Below are 19,276 nucleotides of genomic sequence, written 5' to 3' on the forward strand. Positions count from 1 at the left end.
TCTGATAATTTTCATTCAATACAACACATTGTCTTCGAATTCTATTCTTTATTTTTCTTTGAGCATTAATGTTTGTTAGAGGCTACTTTGTCTTCACCAAAGGAGATCTTCTAGTTGAGCTTCCACTGCCTTGGATTAACAACCTTCTCGGTTGTAAACTAACTAAATTCTTTTGTGCCTCTACTTTTTAATTAATGTTTATGTTTTATTGTTAAACTAACATGTGCTCCTTTCTAAGTTCCGAAAGTGAGAGAAGTGCTAACTTTCTTTTATGGATATTCACTCTTTCTAGTCGGTCTTACCGGGATCTAGAATTGGTATTAGAGCAAGGACACTTCAGAAGGACTAGCCGTCGTTTAAAGCACAAAATGACCAGAGTGAGCATTCATCCACCAAAGTTCGAGGGGGACTTCATGATTTGGAAAAGGAAAATGGAAGTATTCTTTAAAACAAACTTTGATATATTACTTACAATTAAATATGATTTTGTAGCATCTAGACATCAACAAGGAGCCAAAAAAGAGGAACATTTTTGGAGCAAGAAGGAGCAAGTTGACTATGTGACAAATGACAAAGCAGAGTTCTATCTGCTAAATATTCTACCACCGCAAGAAGTTAACCAGATCAGCGGCTACGACTCTGCCAAGGAACTCTGGGAGAAATTCCTAGAGCTACACAAAGGAACATTAGAGGCTAAAGCTAGCAACACGGGACTTGCTCAGAAATCAACTGACAAACCTCTGGATGCAAGAAGGAGAAACGACAGCTTAATTGCATGGAAAGATCAAGGAGCTTATCGCTGGACTGACGAACCTCGGAGAATTGGTAACGAATCGAGTCTCAATCTAATATGCCCCTAGAACTCAACAGTGGACATCAATAGTAGATGTCTACTATATATCAAAGAATTTAGAGATAAGTAATTTAGAAGAACTATTTTCAACTTTGAAATTACACGAATCTAGATGTATAGATATGAGGAAAGAAAATGAGCCAAGTCAGAATCTAGCGCTGAAAGCTAGAAAAGATGAATCGGAGTCTGACACATCGTTAGACGACGACAAAGCAGCTTTTATGGTAAGAACATTTTCAAAGTTTTTTAAATCTAACAAATTTAATAAATCGTAGACTAAGAAGTTTATTCTGGGAAAGAGGAAAGTCATATGTTACTAATCCTGTCTGAAAGTCGATGAGACGGATGCTGGGGACGTGGCGCTCCTGCTGACCTCCTGTGGACTTCACTCCCGCTTACAACATAAGCAGCATTAGTGCCGAGCCAGGGAAGGGATCCCCGGTGACGGCCCTTCGACGCTCAAGTCAGCCTCCGACGAAACAAGAAGAAGCAACGAGAACTATAGCGCAACAATAGAAATTGCGTGTAAAGCATACCTCTGCCGATTCTTGGACCCCTTTTATATAGAGCCCCGGAAATGTGCGTTCATGCTTTCCAAGGTGAGCACGTATCACAAAGCTTTCTCTAAAAAGATGTGTCAGCAAAGTGTCCCTGACACAGTACCTTAACGGGCCGAGCATATCTCTGAAGTAATACTGGAAGCTTTCGTCGTACGATCTTCTGTCTGACCATGCCGCCTGTTAGCGACACTAGCTCCCAAAAGGATGTCGAAAGATATCCTGCTGCGTCTGTTGCCTGGCCGAGCAGAATGGCCACTCGACCGGAAATTTGCTATCCCTGCGCTGCTTGCTGTCATGTCGAGCGGGATAGTCGCTTAGCTGAAAGTCCACTGTTGCGCCGAGCGGGGATAGCCGCTCAGTTTGAAAGTCCGCTGTCCCAGTGCCTTCCGTTGCTGGGCCGAGCTAATTAGCCGCTCAGTCGGAAGCCCACTGTCCACATGATCCATCGCTAGGCCGAGCGGGATAGCCGCTCGACAAGCAATTCATTGTCGGCGTGCTCATCTGATGTCGAGTCTGCTGCTAGGCCGAGCGGAGGAGCCACTCGGCTTGGCTTCTGCACGTCCCTTGAGCATCAGTTTGATTATTCCGTGTTGAAGACAATGAGTTGGTGCTTGAGCTCCGGTCGGAGTATGCCTTGCCCGAATGACCAACACCGTCCACTCGTTGACCGTCTTGACTTTGACCTCCTTTGACTTCCACCCTGGCAGCGGGGTGGGGCCCCTCATCATCATTGCATCACAAATATCCCCTTTAAGTCTAGTCGAAGGAGGCTGTAATCTGATTGATTGGACAATTGTGTGAGCAGATTCCCTTGCAATTGGATTTCGTTACTGCGTGGCCTCCGATCGGGATGGGTTTGATCCTAGTCGATCGGCCTATTGAAGCTTGTTGAACGGGCATAAGTACGCTCCCTCTATCTGATCGGCATGACGAAGTTTACACTTGTAAAAATTCTCCTTGAGTTGTCTCGAGCGAGCGCGATCCGACTGACGTCACCTAGATTTTACAAGCCAAATCTCTCTCGACAGATGTTCTCCTTGCACCTCTGTCCACGATCACCTCCAATCCCTTACCTTTGCGATTGCTCTTGGACGCTATATAAAAAGGAGAATCCATTGATATGTAACCGACTCTATAATGACACATAATGGAGGAAGATGAAGGTAAAATGACATCCCTTCATCTTCCTAATGTTGCAACTAATGCAATGTCCAACCGTTTAAAACTTAATTCCATTTGTAATATTCCCTTTCACAATGTTATGCATGAAATCAAATTCTAGAATAGAATTTAGAAATAGTTATTCATTTTTTTGCTTATTTTAGTTTGGTTAGCTCTCTAATATATGTTATAATCAAATTTATCTTTTCTTTAACAATAGATAAATTTCCCACTCTAATCGAAATTTAATCGACTCGAATCTTTCATAGTGGGCTCAACAAGTTTCAATCGACATAATTGACTATGAAAATAAGTTTATCTTTCAACAAATACTTTATCAGTCGATTAAATATCTATTTAATAAACTCAAGCCTAACAAGAGTATTGTTTATTGAATAGTCAATTATCAGTTAATGAACATCATAAGGAAAATTTATTATTATTTTTTTTATATAACAAGTGATATATATTTATCAATTTTAAAAAGTACAAGTCAATAATCTTCATGCTGTGTAATTATTTTTATAATTTTTTATTGTGTAATTTATTTTCAATTAAAAATAATTTTTAGTGTGACTAGAAGAGCTGATCACTATGTTCTATAAAGTCCTACATAAATATTATATTTTGCTCACAAAATTGGTCAATTAGAAGACTAAATTTAATACGTACAACTTGCTTATAAAACGATATGTTCTGACCTTATGAAGCCTTGAAAGACTCAAGCAATTTTACGCAGGATCTTATCTTTGAATTTGTAGCAAGATAAACAAAAGACCAAACTGTAAGCGATGAAACTGTAAAATGAACTTTGAATTCAGAGGCTTCATCTTCCATGGGGTTCGGGGTGACGACAACCATATCCTCTTCTGGATGGAAAGAAAGAAGTTTCATTGTCATAATTCTATGCGCCCACCTCTATTATAAGCTCGTCATCGGGTCGGCTCAAACTTATTTGAGGTTTTGGGTGAAAAAAATTTAAGTGTTGATATTATTTAATAAGTTTTTATTTATTTATTTATTTTTCAGATTTGGGACCGACAATAGTGATTGTGGATTTTTTTTTTTCAAAATGAATTAAAATATTAATTTAAAAAATAAATTTTATATAAAATTAATGTTTTTGAAATGCAAAATTATTTAAATTTTTATATATAAGTTTTAATAATAATTTCTTTTTAATTGATAAAATTACTAAATAATTTAATGTTTCTAGACAACAATTCTTAAAAACAAAACAAAATTGATAAAATAAGAAATCCTTAAAAAAATTGAAGATCACAATAAGACTAAATTAGTTATTATCCTTTATCACGAACTGTCTTTTTTAGACACAAAACAAAAGAAAAAAAATAAATTATATTTTTCATCAACTAAATCAAAATAATTATAAATGATAGAATAGAAATAAAGGAGAAATCGAAATATTTATAATTGTAAATACATTTAAATAAAAGCTAAACTTAATGTTTATCAAAGAAGTGAAATAATTGAGATATCTAAGTCGTTATTGTTAAAAAATAATAAAATACTCTATTTCGATCAGATACAATACGAACAAATATATCAACATTTGAACTTAATCAAATAAGGAGCATAGTAGCACCAACCTGATCAACGTGACATCATTAGATGTGATTTCTCTTTCCTCAATCTTAACGAGCAAAGAGGTGGAGTTAGACAAGGGAAAGAGGGAGAACTCGAAAAAAATAGTATTTTATTTTGCATTGTATGGATAAAGTTTTTTTTTAATTCATGCTCTTATTGATCAGAGAAGAAAGCGTCACCAACCAAGGAGAAACATAATAAGAGAAGGAGCAATGATACACACAAGTAAAAATCTCAAGGAAATGTTTAAGGATAGACACATAATTCATGACTTATAATTTCACTTTTTGTGGGACCCATTGTTTTATATGTCTATTCTTGAGTATTTCATTGAATTTCTTTCTCTAAATATATTATTTTTCTTAGAGATGGCTAGAATTAAGAGATATTGAAAATAAATAAATTAGAAAAATTTTATAAAATAACATACATAATTAAAAATAAATTTAACACATACAAAAGAGAGCCCTTTTATAACTCTATTTATTGTAACCATAACAAAATCTAAAATTTGAAGCTTTTACTAAACAGCGAGATCATATAAATCTTTTATCATGTAGAGCCTATTTTTTCTATTTTTTTAAAAAATATATATTAAAATATATTTAATATATTAAAAATAATGAGACCTATGCCTAAAGTCGTCTGGCCATCAATAATTACAAAAAGCATGTTAATATGTTTCTACACAGTTCACATTTATTAAATCAAATTCATAATTAAAACAATAATTAGATCATTTTATTGGATTTAATCCTTAATGACAAATTCCTGTGTTATAAATTAACATGTAAGCCAACCGAACAAAGAAATAAAATCCAACGCCAACAACAATTTAACGGTCGTAATTGCCAAGCACAAAATGACCATATGTTTGATTGATCACCAACTACTAAATCAAAACAGATTAAATTAAAATTATGATCTATTTATCCGACATAATTTAACAAGCCTCTGTAATTGTTTGCTAGAGTTTTTCTATTTCTTTTTTCTTTTCTGTACTGGAAAATTCTTCAGTGTGAGTTTACAGCATTCTTCTGAAACTTCACAGACTTTTGAAATTTCATTTTGATTGGTGAAAATTGAAATGGTTATACAAAAATGCTGCACATGCCTGTAACTGATACTGCACACACCTGGTGAATATCTCTTCTTTTTCTCAAAAACAAATTTGAATAAGAGATTTTCTTTCCTCACGATCGCGATGTTGAACCAAATCATCTGCATTTGGCACGCTGATTCTGAAGTTTGTGCCAGAAATTCCAGTTTTCTTGAAATGGCACAAGTTTTGTTATTTTTCATGTGAACAGTTTGTAGTTTATGTTGCATAGATTCATGTTCAAAGGCTGAATTGCACAGGGATTTACGCTCTGATAGCCCTGCGGTTCGACCCGGCGACCTCATGTGGTAAGCATGTCACCACTTACCATCTCGGATGACGTGATTTACCTCCCTCGTGATGGCCTAGGGTCGGGTGCGATGGAGACATTGGGGGCGAACGATTTCACCTTTACCACATGTTTAGAGGCTGAATTACATTTTATCGAGTGATATCTTAAAACATGCTAAAACTTTAATGAAAATAGTTTCTTTAAATTTTGTTGCTTGTTCCATCTACAACCTCACAAATGCTCCATTCAGTAAGAATACACAAGTTTATATTAATATAATTATCAATTCAGATTCTATTTACCGTTTTCATTGCTTTTGATTTTGCTTTATTAAATTGCTAAAAATTCAAACGATAAGATCCTCCCTAGAATTATTCTCGCCTATCCGGTTGCATAATTATAGAATAATTAACCGTGAGATTGAATTTTCAACCGAGGCCTCACCTCTCGCTGAACAAACAAAGCCCAGCACTAACTTTCTTGGACTCTTTCGTGGACTTGAAGGAGTTGTTTGCGGATGTCTAAATTAGCTACTTTCTGTGGGAACAAGGTTACCTACTTTACATGTTCTTCACTTGTCTTTCAGAATTCAAGTGGAACAAGTAATTCTGTTTCAGGCCTTTCGTCTTGTTAATCATCATCATCATAACACAAGTTGGTGTTGGGCGATGAGACCTACCCAGTGCCCTCTCGGAGTAGTACGATAGTTAGTTGAGTAGTTGAGGCATAGGATATTATCACGTGAGGTCTTGGAATCAAAACTCGACACGTCCGAGCATGTATTCCATATGTCTTGGCCACCTACACTAATAGCTAGTCATCATCCATGATTTATCTCTTTCATATTGACCTAATAACTAATTGACATAGATATTGAGACGAACGAAACACCTATAATATCACATAAGACCTACCCAGAGCGTACCAATTGTCACATGATCCTACTGTTCCTACTTCAGAATCATGATCCAAGTCTTTGTCACTGTCCGTCCTTATCAGATATGCAAAGTCTTCTTCTCGGAATTAGCTAGCTTCACATATCTTTATCTTATTTTCAGGAAACATCAATGTGGACTTAACTATTGATGTTTCATGTTCAGCAGTCAAAAAATGCTCATCTCTCCTCTCCCTGTCCCACACGGCATCCCTGTCCCACTTGGTTCCTTATGGAATCGATACACAGGGCCGGCCCTGACTTTTAAGGGTCCTTGGACGAAAAGAGATCTCTATAGGAAAAAAAATTTATACTAACGTATAATTTGTATATAATTTAATAGAAAATTTTAAAAATTGATATATTTCATTTAAAATATTATAAATTTCATACAAAATATATTTTTCAAAATTCTTCAAAAAGTACAACACCATACAAAATATATTTCCTAAGTTTCTCAAAAAAGTGTAATACCTATAAATACAAAAAAAAATAAGTATGAAATAATCATTGAAAAAATCTATATCTTCTAGTATTTTTAGAAGTAAAATCATCAATAAGGTTTCAAAATCAAATTTTTCTAACACCTTATTTTTGATATATAAAATTGTCAAGCCATTTATATTCAAATCATTATCATCATCTTCTCTTAATTCTTCTGCTTATTCGTTGCATGATTATGATTATCATTTTCTCTCAATTCTTCCCGCTCCTTGATTGCATTATCATTTAGTTCTTCTTGATTACTCGATTGCTACTCATTTGTTGTATGATCATTTAGTTCTTCTAGAATTTCTTCTTGTAATTCATCAATTAAATCTTCAATTGAAGAGCTAACTTTAAAAAACTTATAAAGAACACCTTTGTGAGTTTTAATAATATATTCCACTCTTTGTCTTTTGTTTCTTTTCTAACTTCAATATTGATATTTCTTTGAAAACATGTTTGTACTATAAAGTTTAAGTGTAAAAAAATAACACACAAAAATAGCAACAAAGCTAACAATAAAGCAAACACAAGTAATCAAAATAATAGTCAAAGAATAATAAAGCCTAGTTTATGCTTGAAGCAATTGATATAATCTATTTAATGATGATTAAAATTGGGATGATTTATTTTAACTTTTTCAAATCTGTAAGAAAAATTATAAAATATTAGCTCCAATACAATATCAAAAATCAATATTAAATATTGACAATAAGAAAAAATATAGATAAGTAGGTATCTTACGTTGTAAGTTTATATATTGATGAATGATGATATTGATAAAACTAAAATTTTAATTGGAGAATAAACTTTTCTCATTTAATTAGAAGAGATTTAAAGGAGAAGAAAGGAGGAAATTAGTGTTTATGATTCATACTTTACTCTTCAAAGTCTTATAATTTCTGTAAACAAATTAATGAAGAAATAGTTGTACAAATAATAAAATCTTGGAAAGAGAAAAATGATAATTTACCTTCTTTTTTTTTCTTTCTTTTATTTTTTAGATTTTTTCTTAAATTTTAATAGAAAATATATATTTTTGGATCTTCATTAATACAATTCAACAATATATATATATATATATATATATATATATATATGGACCTTATTAAAATAATCCAATAATTTTTTTTAGGGGTTTTATTAACATAATCTAATTATATATGCATGTCAAATTTGGGGTCACTAAAAATCGGGGGCCCTTGGCCGTCACCCCCCCGGTGACATGCCTCAGGGCCGGCCCTGTGGATACATCACAACGAGACTGATTAAAAGTCGTCACCGTATCTTTCTCTTAATTCAAATCAATTTCATCTCCTCCTCTGACATGTACTAAAAGTTGGAGCCTACGGGTAATGATATAGGGGTAGGATATATATATAGATATTAATTTTAATAAATTAATAGATTAATTTTTTAATGAACAATTAACTCTACACTGTGAGCACTTTTTGATTTACTCTCGTTGTTTATAGAAAATTTCTATAGAGCCAAACTGATCATCCCAATATTATTCGTTGTAAGCAAGATACCCAATGTCAACTAAAAATAAAGCGATGGAATTGAACGAGCACCTTTTTCACACATATTAATGATATTCATCATGCACTAGGCTTGAAACCCTTTTTCATAATTTATTATTTTTACATATCACTTCAATCAAAGTGGTTTATTGTAGTAAAAAGTAACTGTGCACACTTCAAACGCTCCTCATAATTCATACCTAGATTATAGAAAGGAGATAAATCACGGGATTATCTTATAACTAACCGCCAAGTGATTAAAGAATAAGAGGAGTTTTCACGACAAGAAAAAAGTTAATAGACAACGCTTTAAAAAGCATTGTCTATGTGGCTGAAAAAGCTTTGTTAAAAGTATTATTGTTAAAAGTCTGCAAAAAGACAACGCTTTAAAAGTGTTGTTGTTTGTAGTAAAGACAACGCTTTTGCAATGCTTTAAAAGTGTTGTCATTTTTTACAAAGACAATGCATAAAAAGCGTTGTCTTTGTTAAAGACAACACATAAAAAAACATTGTCTTTTTTAAAGACAACACATAAAAAAGCGTTGTCTTTTTTAAAGACAACAATTTCACAATGCATAAAAAAGTGTTATTTTTTTAGCAAAAGATAAGAAGTTTTAAATTGTCTTTTAATACTAAAGATAAATGAAAATAAATTTATTTTAATCAACAACATATTATTAAATAAACAACTAAGATAAATATACAAATTATCATCTTTACACTTCTATAACAAACATAATTACTTGTATACAAAGAAATTATATTTACGAGACACTCAAAACTACTCCTATCGACTACATCTTATTGCATGAACTTAAAGGATCTTGATAGATGATACTTATCCTCTTGACTTGAATATTCTTTACTCATTGGCTTTAACCATCTTCTCATTTAAATTCCAAAGTCTTCTTAATAGTTCTTCGTCGAAGTACTTTCCAGTCACACCCTTGAAGTTCGGATGCAATGTCACATAGCATGTAGTTGTTGCTCCTATAATCATCCATACCGGAGTTGTTTAGCTGGAGTTTCTGAATACCTTCATTCACCATTCAAAATATCTGAAAAGATATTGCATGTGAAATTTCCATAATCTCAATATTTAATGAAAGACAACAAGAATAAGCAAACGACATGTGAAATTTCCACAATCTCAACCTCTATCATCCAAGAAGTCAAAATCTTATTCCAAAAAAGTCAAGAAATTGATGCATCAAAATAGAGTCAACTGGAATAAAACTACCAACTAAACATAAAGGCAAACATAGGGAAAGTAAATACATTGCTGATGACATATAAGATTGTTTATGTAGTCCACATGCCAAGGTCTGACTGGGATAAATAGTATATGTTCTATGTAGGTGTTTATAGATTCACAATGTTGAGCTTCAGACTCAGTCAAAGTTCTGTCACCCAAAATTAACTCTAACAACGATGCAAATATATTTTGTGGGAAAAGAAAAGAATATATGAACAAAGAAAATTAAAGTATTAGATAATAGATATGAAATATGAAATAGGAGAATAAACAAGATTCAAAATATAAATCAATTCAATATGCTTACACAACTTCTAGACAAATAAAAAAGCTAGCAGATTCAAGGTAAAAAGAATTTGAGTAGACTGGATTCTCAGCTGTGTAAATTGGACATAAAAGAAATCTTAATGTTTGTTTCAACTTTACTTTTGCAACTTCCTTTATTTCCAAATGTATATCAGGCTCAACTATTTAAAATCAATCACTTGAATTTTAATCCTCAAGAAAAAAATTCCAAATAGAGCATTAGTAATATTGAAAAAAATGGATTTTGCATGTATTTGATCTGTTGTAGCCATAATCAAAACATACACAATTTCTAGATTTGTCAAATTTCCAATGCTCATGGAAAGTACACTAGATAGATTCAAGCTTAGAGTGCCTTTGTAGAAAATATCATAATAAATTATTTTTAAAAGTTAGAATATAAAGAACAAGCTATAAACTTCATATATGTACCGAGAAATAAGAAACCTTAGAGTAGGAGTCGACCTAGGCTCCGAACCAAATAACCAAAATGTGTTTTTACTTTCCACTACACTACTCGTGTTTTAAACGTTCCAAAAGAAAGAGTTTTTTAAAAAGCGATATTCACCCCTCCCCCTCTATCGCACTTTCTCGATCCTTCAATTGGTAACAGAGTCTGGTAGCTCTGAAATTACTTAACCATTTTTTTAGAAAAGTTTAAAACCTTTTTCTTTTTCCTTATAGAATTTTTTTTCTTATTTCTTTTATCCCGTACTGCTAATCCCAAGACAAAAGTCTTGAAATTTTTTTCTTTTAATTCCCTTGTGCTAGAATGTCGATGACATATCAAGAAGGGCGAAGCATCCACGACCCTCCATCGTACGATCAAGTTTACTTCAAGTGTTGGAGGCGGGGAATGGAGTCCTTCATCGGGAGTGAGAGCTTTGACAATTGGATTGCATTAACAAATATTTTAATTAGTGTTTTGCCTAACAAAATTGTGTGTCTGCTAGAAAATTACAAGAATGCATTCGAGTTGTGGACTCAAGTGATCGAGCTTCATGAGACTCCATCAAAGCCAGAAGATCAAGGCAAAAGTGAGTTTGAATCTGATTCCGAATCCAGTGAGCTATCCTCAGAGTCAAACCTAGAAGAAAAAGACCAAATCAACTTTATTGCGTTAATGGTTGAGGAGGAAAACCTGAGTCCAACCAAATGCTTGAGGCCAAATCCCAAATGGCAATGGTCAAGGGGGAGAATCCTACCAAGGATTCAAAAGGTAATTGTAACGACCCGACCCATTTGGCGGCCAATTTGGCAGCCCATTTGGCAGCCCATTTGGCGACCCTCGGGTCATCGACCGTCGGCCGTGCTGTTACTCACTAGGACTTTCCACCCCTGGCCAGTGGATTTTTGCCTCCCCGAGGATTCTAACTCTAAACCTACAGGCTTAAGTACAAGAGTTTATGAATCCTGCGCCTTTTTATTGTAACAACCCGACCCATTTGGCGACCCTCGGGTCGTCAACCGTCGGCCGTGTCGTTACTCACTAGGACTTTCGACCCCTGGCCAGTGGATTTTTGCTTCCCCCATGATTTAAACTCTAGACCTCCAGGCTTAGTACAAGAGTTTATGAATCCTGGTAGCCAAGTGAGCGCCACTCACTCACTTGGCTATTAGGATTCATAAACTCTAGTACTTAAGCCTGGAGGTCTAGAGTTCGAATCCTGAGGGAGACAAAAATCCACTGGCCAGGGGTGGAAAGTCCTAGTGAGTAACGGCACGGCCGACGGTCGACGGTCGACGACCTGAGGGTCGCCAAATGGGCCGCCAAACGGGTCGAGTCGTTACAATAAAAAGGCACCTTTTATTGTAACGACCCGACCCATTTGACGGCCCATTTGGCGACCCTCGGGTCATCGACCATCGACCGTCGGCCATGTCATAACTCACTAGGACTTTCCACCCCTGGCCAGTGGATTTTTGCCTCCCCAGGATTCGAACTCTAGACCTCCAAGCTTAAGTACTAGAGATTATGAATCCTGGTAGCCAAGTGAGCGACGCTCACTTGGCTACCAGGATTCATAAACTCTAGTACTTAAGCCTGGAGGTCTAGAGTTCGAATCCTGGGGAGGCAAAAATCCACTGGCCAGGGGTGGAAAGTCCTAGTGAGTAACGGCACGGCCGACGGTCGACGACCGACGGTCGACAGTCGACGACCCGAGGGTCGCCAAATGGGTCGGGTTGTTACAATAAAAAAGCGCCTTTTTATTGTAACGACCCGACCCATTTGGCGGCCCATTTGGTGACCCTCGAGTCGTCGACCGTCGGCCGTGCCATTACTCACTAGGACTTTCCACCCCTGGCCAGTGGATTTTTGCCTCCCCAAGGATTCGAACTCTAGACTTCCAGGCTTAAGTACTAGAGTTTATGAATCCTGATAGCCAAGTGAACGACACTCACTTGGTTACTAGGATTTATAAACTCTAGTACTTAAGCCTGGAGGTCTAGAGTTCGAATCCTGGGGGAGGCAAAAATCCACTGTCCAGGGGTGGAAAGTCCTAGTGTGTAACGGCACGGCCGACGGTCGACGACCCGAGGGTCGCCAAATGGGTCAGGTTGTTATAGTAATATTGTAAATACAAAATTTAAAGATCACATAACATATTTTAATTGCAGTGAAAAAGGGCACTATAAAAATATATGTCCAATGAACTGATCCGTACAACTGGAGGCAAAGGAAAAATAATGCCTGGAGTCCGAAAAAGGAATGACCAGATCGAATGCTTCAAATACAAAAGAATGGGTCATTACAAATTTCAATGTCCGGAAAAAAGACCCAAGGATTTAGGGAGAGCAATTAAGGTAAATCAATTTATTCTACATGAAAATTTGCATGCTTTAAATATTTCCTATTGTACTTTTAAAAAGAATGAAAATCCTATATTAACATCACCTAACAAAAATAATTTAATTTATAAAAATTTAAATAATTCAAATGTAACTAAAAATGATCAAATCAACCTAAACATTAATCAAGACCTAGATCTAGTTAATCAGAATTTATTTATTCAAGATAATTTAAATTTAAATCAAAATAATAATTATCTAAAGTTAATTAACAATAAACAAAATTTAACAAAAAATTTATAAAATAAAAATAAGAAACTAAACGGTAAAAATTTAAAATTAAATACAAATTTAAATTTTAGAAAACTAGAAAAATAAAATAATCTATTAAAAAATAAAATTGATAAACTAGAAAACATTATTAATAATTTTATCAACTCACAAAATCTAGATCTATATTACAAATCAAAATCAAATCTAAAATAAAACTTCTACAAACCTAATTATAATCATGTATCCTTTAATTATGAAATTAATCAATAATTTAAAAATAATAATAACATAACAATAACAACAATAATAATAAAACAACAATAATAAAGCAACAATAATAAAATAATAATAATAATAATAATAATAATAATAATAATAATAATAATAATAAAACAATAAAAAATAATAATAACAATAATCATAAAACCACAACAACAACAACAACAACAACAACAATAATAATAATAATAATAATAATAATAAAATAAATAAATAATATGACTTGTTTGATTTGATTATCTTGCTATGATCATGCATACTTACCTATTATATATCATGTCATGCATTTTCTTTTTATTCTTAACTTAGAATGGTTAGTTAAAAAGGTTTACCAAACCCTAATAACATAGCATCAGAATGGATTGAGATGATAGTACGTCAAGGAATTTTTGTCGAAGACATGTCTAGGCTGAATCTTGTGTATTCTACCTGGTGCACTAGACTTAGTAGATTTAGCCGAAGCTATCCCAGTTAAACATGAGCTAGTTAGATCAAAACTTAGTATTAAGTTTTTTGGACAGAAATTTTTTGAAAAGTATTCAGTAAATGGTCTACCATTGATACACAAGAAGGTCATATGTCTCACCATTGAACTGAAAACTTATCCTTAGGAAGGTTGCTTGATTAACCCAAAGCTAAGTTTGAATCTAACATGAGTTCGAACAACCTTTTTAAAATTCTTAATAATTTAAATCTAATTAACTTAAATTAAACTTAGTTGAAGTAACTAAACAAGTTAAAACTTTAATTCAAAATTAATTAAAATTTAATTAAACTACAATAAATTAAAATATAAAATGTAATTCAAAATTAAAATCACTTAAAATATAAATTAAATAAACATTAACTTATTTAGAACTTAAATAAAACATAAAATGTAATTCAAAATTAAAATCACTTAAAACATAAATTAAATAAATATTAACTTATTCAGAACTTAAATAAAGACAAACTAAATCAACTTTAAATTCAAACTAAATTAATTATTAATTAATCTAATTAAACTTAATCAACTAATAAACTATATTGATCAACTTAATGAATTCAATATCAATAATTAATCTAAAATTAACAATTATTCAGTCTAAAAAAAAAAACTAAAATAATCACATTGCTTAATTAAATCTAAAACTGATTAATTAACCAAAAGTATAAACTTTAATTCAAAACTCAATTAAAAGTTAATTCATAATCAATAAATAATATAAAAAAATAGATAAAATTTAATTCAAAATTAATAAAGAATTTTTAATACCTTAAATAAATTAAACCTAATACACGTAATTAACTCTTAAATCTTAACTTTAATTAAATAACATTAATCAGTAAATTTTCTAAATTAATAAAATTAATTTGAAGCAATTCTAAATCCTTAACTCTAAATACAAGTAATTCATAATAAAACTGAATTTTTGACTTAACTTCATAAGTTGATAACTTAATTAATTAACATAATCTTTAACTAATTTAACTTAATATACATGATTAATCCTTAATGAATTTCAACTTTAATCAACAAATAAAGTACTTTAACCTTAAGTAAAATTAAATTAATCTAGAAATCAATCTATATAAATTTACCATAACAAATAAAATTAATTCTTAAACCAATTAATAATCAGAAATCAACTTAACCTTAAATTAATTTTTAATTAATTAACTATCTCTAACAATTAACCTTAAATTTCTAAACTAAACATAAGTTAATAAATTAATAAAAAATATTAATTTAGTTAATTCACAAAATAATAATGTTACTATTAACTTAATCTTAATCCAAGTTCAATTCAAACTCAATTTTAACTCAATTCAAATTACAACTCAAAATTAATAATCTCACACAACTATAGAATTACCATATTTGATATTTTAGAATAGGTGAGATACTAAAATCAATTAACAATATTTTTGAAAACTTATAAATCTATTTTTAAAATTTTTGATTAATGATTAATTAGGTGTATTATATAAATTATTGATCATCACCTAAGCTTTTAGATGTTTAAGTTGATCTTGACCCTTAGATCATCATCTAAGTCTTTTTAAGGGGGAGAGACTCTATTGAAAGACATATTTTCAACAATATTTTAAAAATTTCTTAAAATCATACTTTTCAAAACATTTTGAAAAATCCTAGTGTGAAAAATACTTTGAAAATTTATGGAAAGGATGTTTGATAAAAACTCTTTGCAAGAAACTTTTATTCCATGGAAAATATTTTTAAAAATAATTTTAAAAATTTTGCAAGTATTAATTCTTCTATATATATATTAGTTTTGTAAAAATATTTCAAGTCTTGAAATATCTTTTTGAAATATATTCTTGAAAAAATTTACTAAGTGAATTCTTTAAAAATTCCTTGAAAAACATTTCTGGCTTGGAAATATTTTTTGAAAATTGTTTGAAAATGATTCCTTCGAAAGAATTCTTGAGGTTATGAACACATGTTTTTCAAAATATATTTGAATCATGATCATTTTGAAAACTCTAAATACATCTTATAGTCTTTCAAAAGGGTAAGGGAATACTTTAGGAATACAATGAGAATATTTTTGAGGAAAGATATTTCATCATTGTTGGTGCAATACTTTGATAATACAGGGGGAGTTTTATATTCAGGCTTTTCAAGCTATTTTGTTACTTGTTGTTCAAGTTACCCCTATTTTTGATGTGTGTCAAAGGGTGAGAGATAGTGAATCCAGGGGAACTTGTTAAACTCAGGGGGAGTAAAGTGAAAAATAAATGCTTGTTTACTTATATGTTTGCATATATTGACTTAACTATAAACCTTGGTTGCCAAACATCAAAAAGGAGGAGATTGTTAGTGCATATCGCACCAGAATCAAACCTTAGTTTTGATGTTGTCAAAGGTTCAAATTAAGTCTTGTTGTAATCCAACAAGTTGACTAAGTGTGCAAGTTGTTTACTCAACCGGGAAAGTCCTAGTTGGAGGCTAGGTTGGAAAAACTTAGCAATCGTGGAAGCCAGGCAGAAACACCAAGTGGGTCGAGAAGATTCGACACTTGGCAGAGAAACTAGATAGGTTTGGAAGACCGAAGATCGAGGAAATGCCATGGGTGCACTACAAGAAAACCCCTCATAGACATCGGTGGAACAACAATGGTTTTAAGTAAAAACCGATGTCTTTGAGTATTTTACACCAGTTTTTCCAAAAACCGATGTCTATGAGCGCAGATTTTCGCTCATAGACATTGGTTTTTTAGCCGATGTCTATGAGTGCATTTTTTTCGTTAATAGACACCGATTTTAACAGCGGTTTTTAAAACCCGGTGTCTATGATAAATAAAATAATTTAATTCTTTCACCAATACTTAGCCAAAATTTACAACACTTCACTCTTCCCTCCAAACCTAAACCTTCCTCTTCCTAGATCGCGTCGTCCTTCCCCTTCCTAGATCGACGCCCCTTCCTCCCCCGATCAGGATCAACACACGACTCCCTCCCTTGTGAGGTCTGCAGAATGCCCCGCTTTCCCAAACGACCACATCCATATCCTCTTTCCCCTTCTCTTCTCCTCTCCCTTCCATCTTTGCCCTCTCGCAGGTTGCTCCATCTCTTAGGGTTTCTTATCCTCATGCTTTCTGGTTTCTCCGTTGATTCGTCAGCGGCCTTTTCCTCGGAAATCGTCTTGATTCCGTTGCTATTTTTGCTGCTGGTGCTCGGATTTGGCTCCTCGGGGCTGCTCCTTCGTCGTCTGCACTCATGGCAGCTCTCATCAAACGCGGAGGTGATCCCTCGTTGATCCTTGTATGCTTAGCTTGTTTCTTAGTGTTTTCTTGGAGGAAATCGGTCGGCTCTGGGCTAGATCTGTTGGGATTTTTGAGTTCCTTATTGGAATTTCTTCGCGCTGGTTGTTTTGATGGCTAGACTTTCTTTTGAGGGATTTAAAGCTTGTTAAATTAAGGTGATGGTGTAGATCTATTAATATTTTTTAGTATTTACTTTTATTCTTGGTTTTGACTTCGCTTCTCAGGTCAGAGGTACAAATCTTTGATTAGTTTTGCTTCTGCTTCATTTTTTTTGAGGGACAATTAGGGATCTTCAAGGGGACGCAAAGGCAAAGCAACCCTCCAAAATAAAATTTCTTCTATCTTTTGCACAGAGTGCTAGGGTACTGGTGTGGCATCCAAGGAGAAGAGCTTGGAAAACCAACAATTCCCTTGTCTGAGGTTCGCAATCAGTTGAACTGCTCCTTGTATAATTTCTATTTGTTACCTTTCCTTCTTGTGATGGTTTGCTGTTCTTTTTATAATCTCTCCAGATGTTCCTATATAAACTGAAAGCAATCGAAGCTAACAAGGCATGGATGAAGCATCCTGAAATTCTTCAGAAATGCTCCACTAGACTTCATTTCCCATCTGAGCGTGTCGGCAATTGTGAGGTTAGTAGTTCATTTACTGGTATATGCCCATTGAAAACCAACATGCTTCATCTTAATATTATGTACATTTTTTTTAAAATCATGAATAGGAAAACGTGAAGCCTCTAAAGCTGCTGCATTTCTTTCGGGTTGATGGGTAGGAGAAAGCTCAATATACACCAGACTCGGTGAATCAATTCACTTGTAAATATCGTTAAATCCCTTGTACTAGTTTCCTATAATTTGGTTACGCCGGTAGAAATTAGGTAGTAACAATCCTCTGTAACAATAATTCTTCACATAATATAATTCTTAACAATATTAGGGTCCTAATATAATTTTTGTAAGTTTTAGATAGATTGCAGAGAGAACTTGAAATACTATACTTGATTACCTTACAAATTTCACTGATATTTTCTCTATATTTTGGTCATTCTCTCAGTATTCCTAATCTAAATCAGGTTGTATTTATACACTTTGCTATTACACTTTACTATCTGTATCAGGATCTTGGTCAATTATCCCATCAATTTAATGGTTATTAATATTGAGGTAAAGTATGGTAAAGGATTCTACTTGGGTGAGGAATTGACATGTCTTATCTATATAAACGGTGGTTTTCTTTTTCAATTTTATTTGTGCAATTATGTGACATTTATTTTTATTTGGCAATTTATCATTGTATTTGTTCTGAAGTATGTGAAGATGAAATGTTATTTGTTACTTCTTCCATTGATATTCTGATTTTCTTTTGATGCCTTGGAGTTGGATAAATATTATTCCTTTTGCTTTGACTCTGTTTAATTTTTACCAAGATTGTAGTTATATCTAAGAGGTCAAGGAATATGCAGGCCAAGGTTCTAGGTGCTCTCTAGCCCACATTTTGCACCTCCTTTGAGCTGGAGCATTGTTTTTTTTTGGAAGAATTCATGTTCCTTTTCAATCTCATGTTTAATGAACCTTTCAATAAATTAGTGTTAATGTATTCGGATCACAGAATGTGAATTCACATCTATTGATTATGTGGAAGTTTAATTATAATCATGCCTCCTCCATGCTGCTTAGATTTATGAGGTTTAAGAATGAAGGAAGAATCTTTCATTTTATTCTTTTGAAAATTTATTATGTTAATATAAGTAGAATCTTTTTGAAGATAGTGTGAATAAATTATTTTATATATTCCAAGAAAAATCATAATAATCTACTATACACCATGCATCACTATATTTAGCTTCTTTCAAATCAGTTGTCGTATAACAGATTATTTCAAATTTGCAGATCAAAAAAGCTGAGCAAATAAGTAAAATTATGGTAAATGGTTTATTTTTGTAAAGCATTTGATCCCATTTATCTAAATTATTGACTTATTCTTGTTTTCAGTGTTTTGGTTCCTGGTCATTTATGTTTTGATAAATTATGCAATTATATGGAATGATAGCAAAAAAAGTAGTGACGAACTGATTTAAACAATACCTT

The 19,276-nt window shown here is 32.8% G+C and overlaps 1 long non-coding RNA gene across 1 annotated transcript; it reads left to right on the forward strand.

Annotated features, from left to right (window-relative positions):
• The first annotated feature begins 17,485 nt into the window (after window positions 1-17,485).
• LOC121982891 lies at window positions 17,486-18,032 on the forward strand. Its single transcript, XR_006112317.1, has 3 exons — window positions 17,486-17,609; window positions 17,702-17,821; window positions 17,911-18,032. It is a non-coding gene; the product is annotated as an uncharacterized LOC121982891 (long non-coding RNA).
• The last annotated feature ends 1,244 nt before the right edge of the window (window positions 18,033-19,276 follow it).

Source organism: Zingiber officinale, chromosome 5A (assembly GCF_018446385.1).
Source record: "Zingiber officinale cultivar Zhangliang chromosome 5A, Zo_v1.1, whole genome shotgun sequence".
Classification (NCBI taxonomy): Eukaryota; Viridiplantae; Streptophyta; class Magnoliopsida; order Zingiberales; family Zingiberaceae; genus Zingiber; species Zingiber officinale.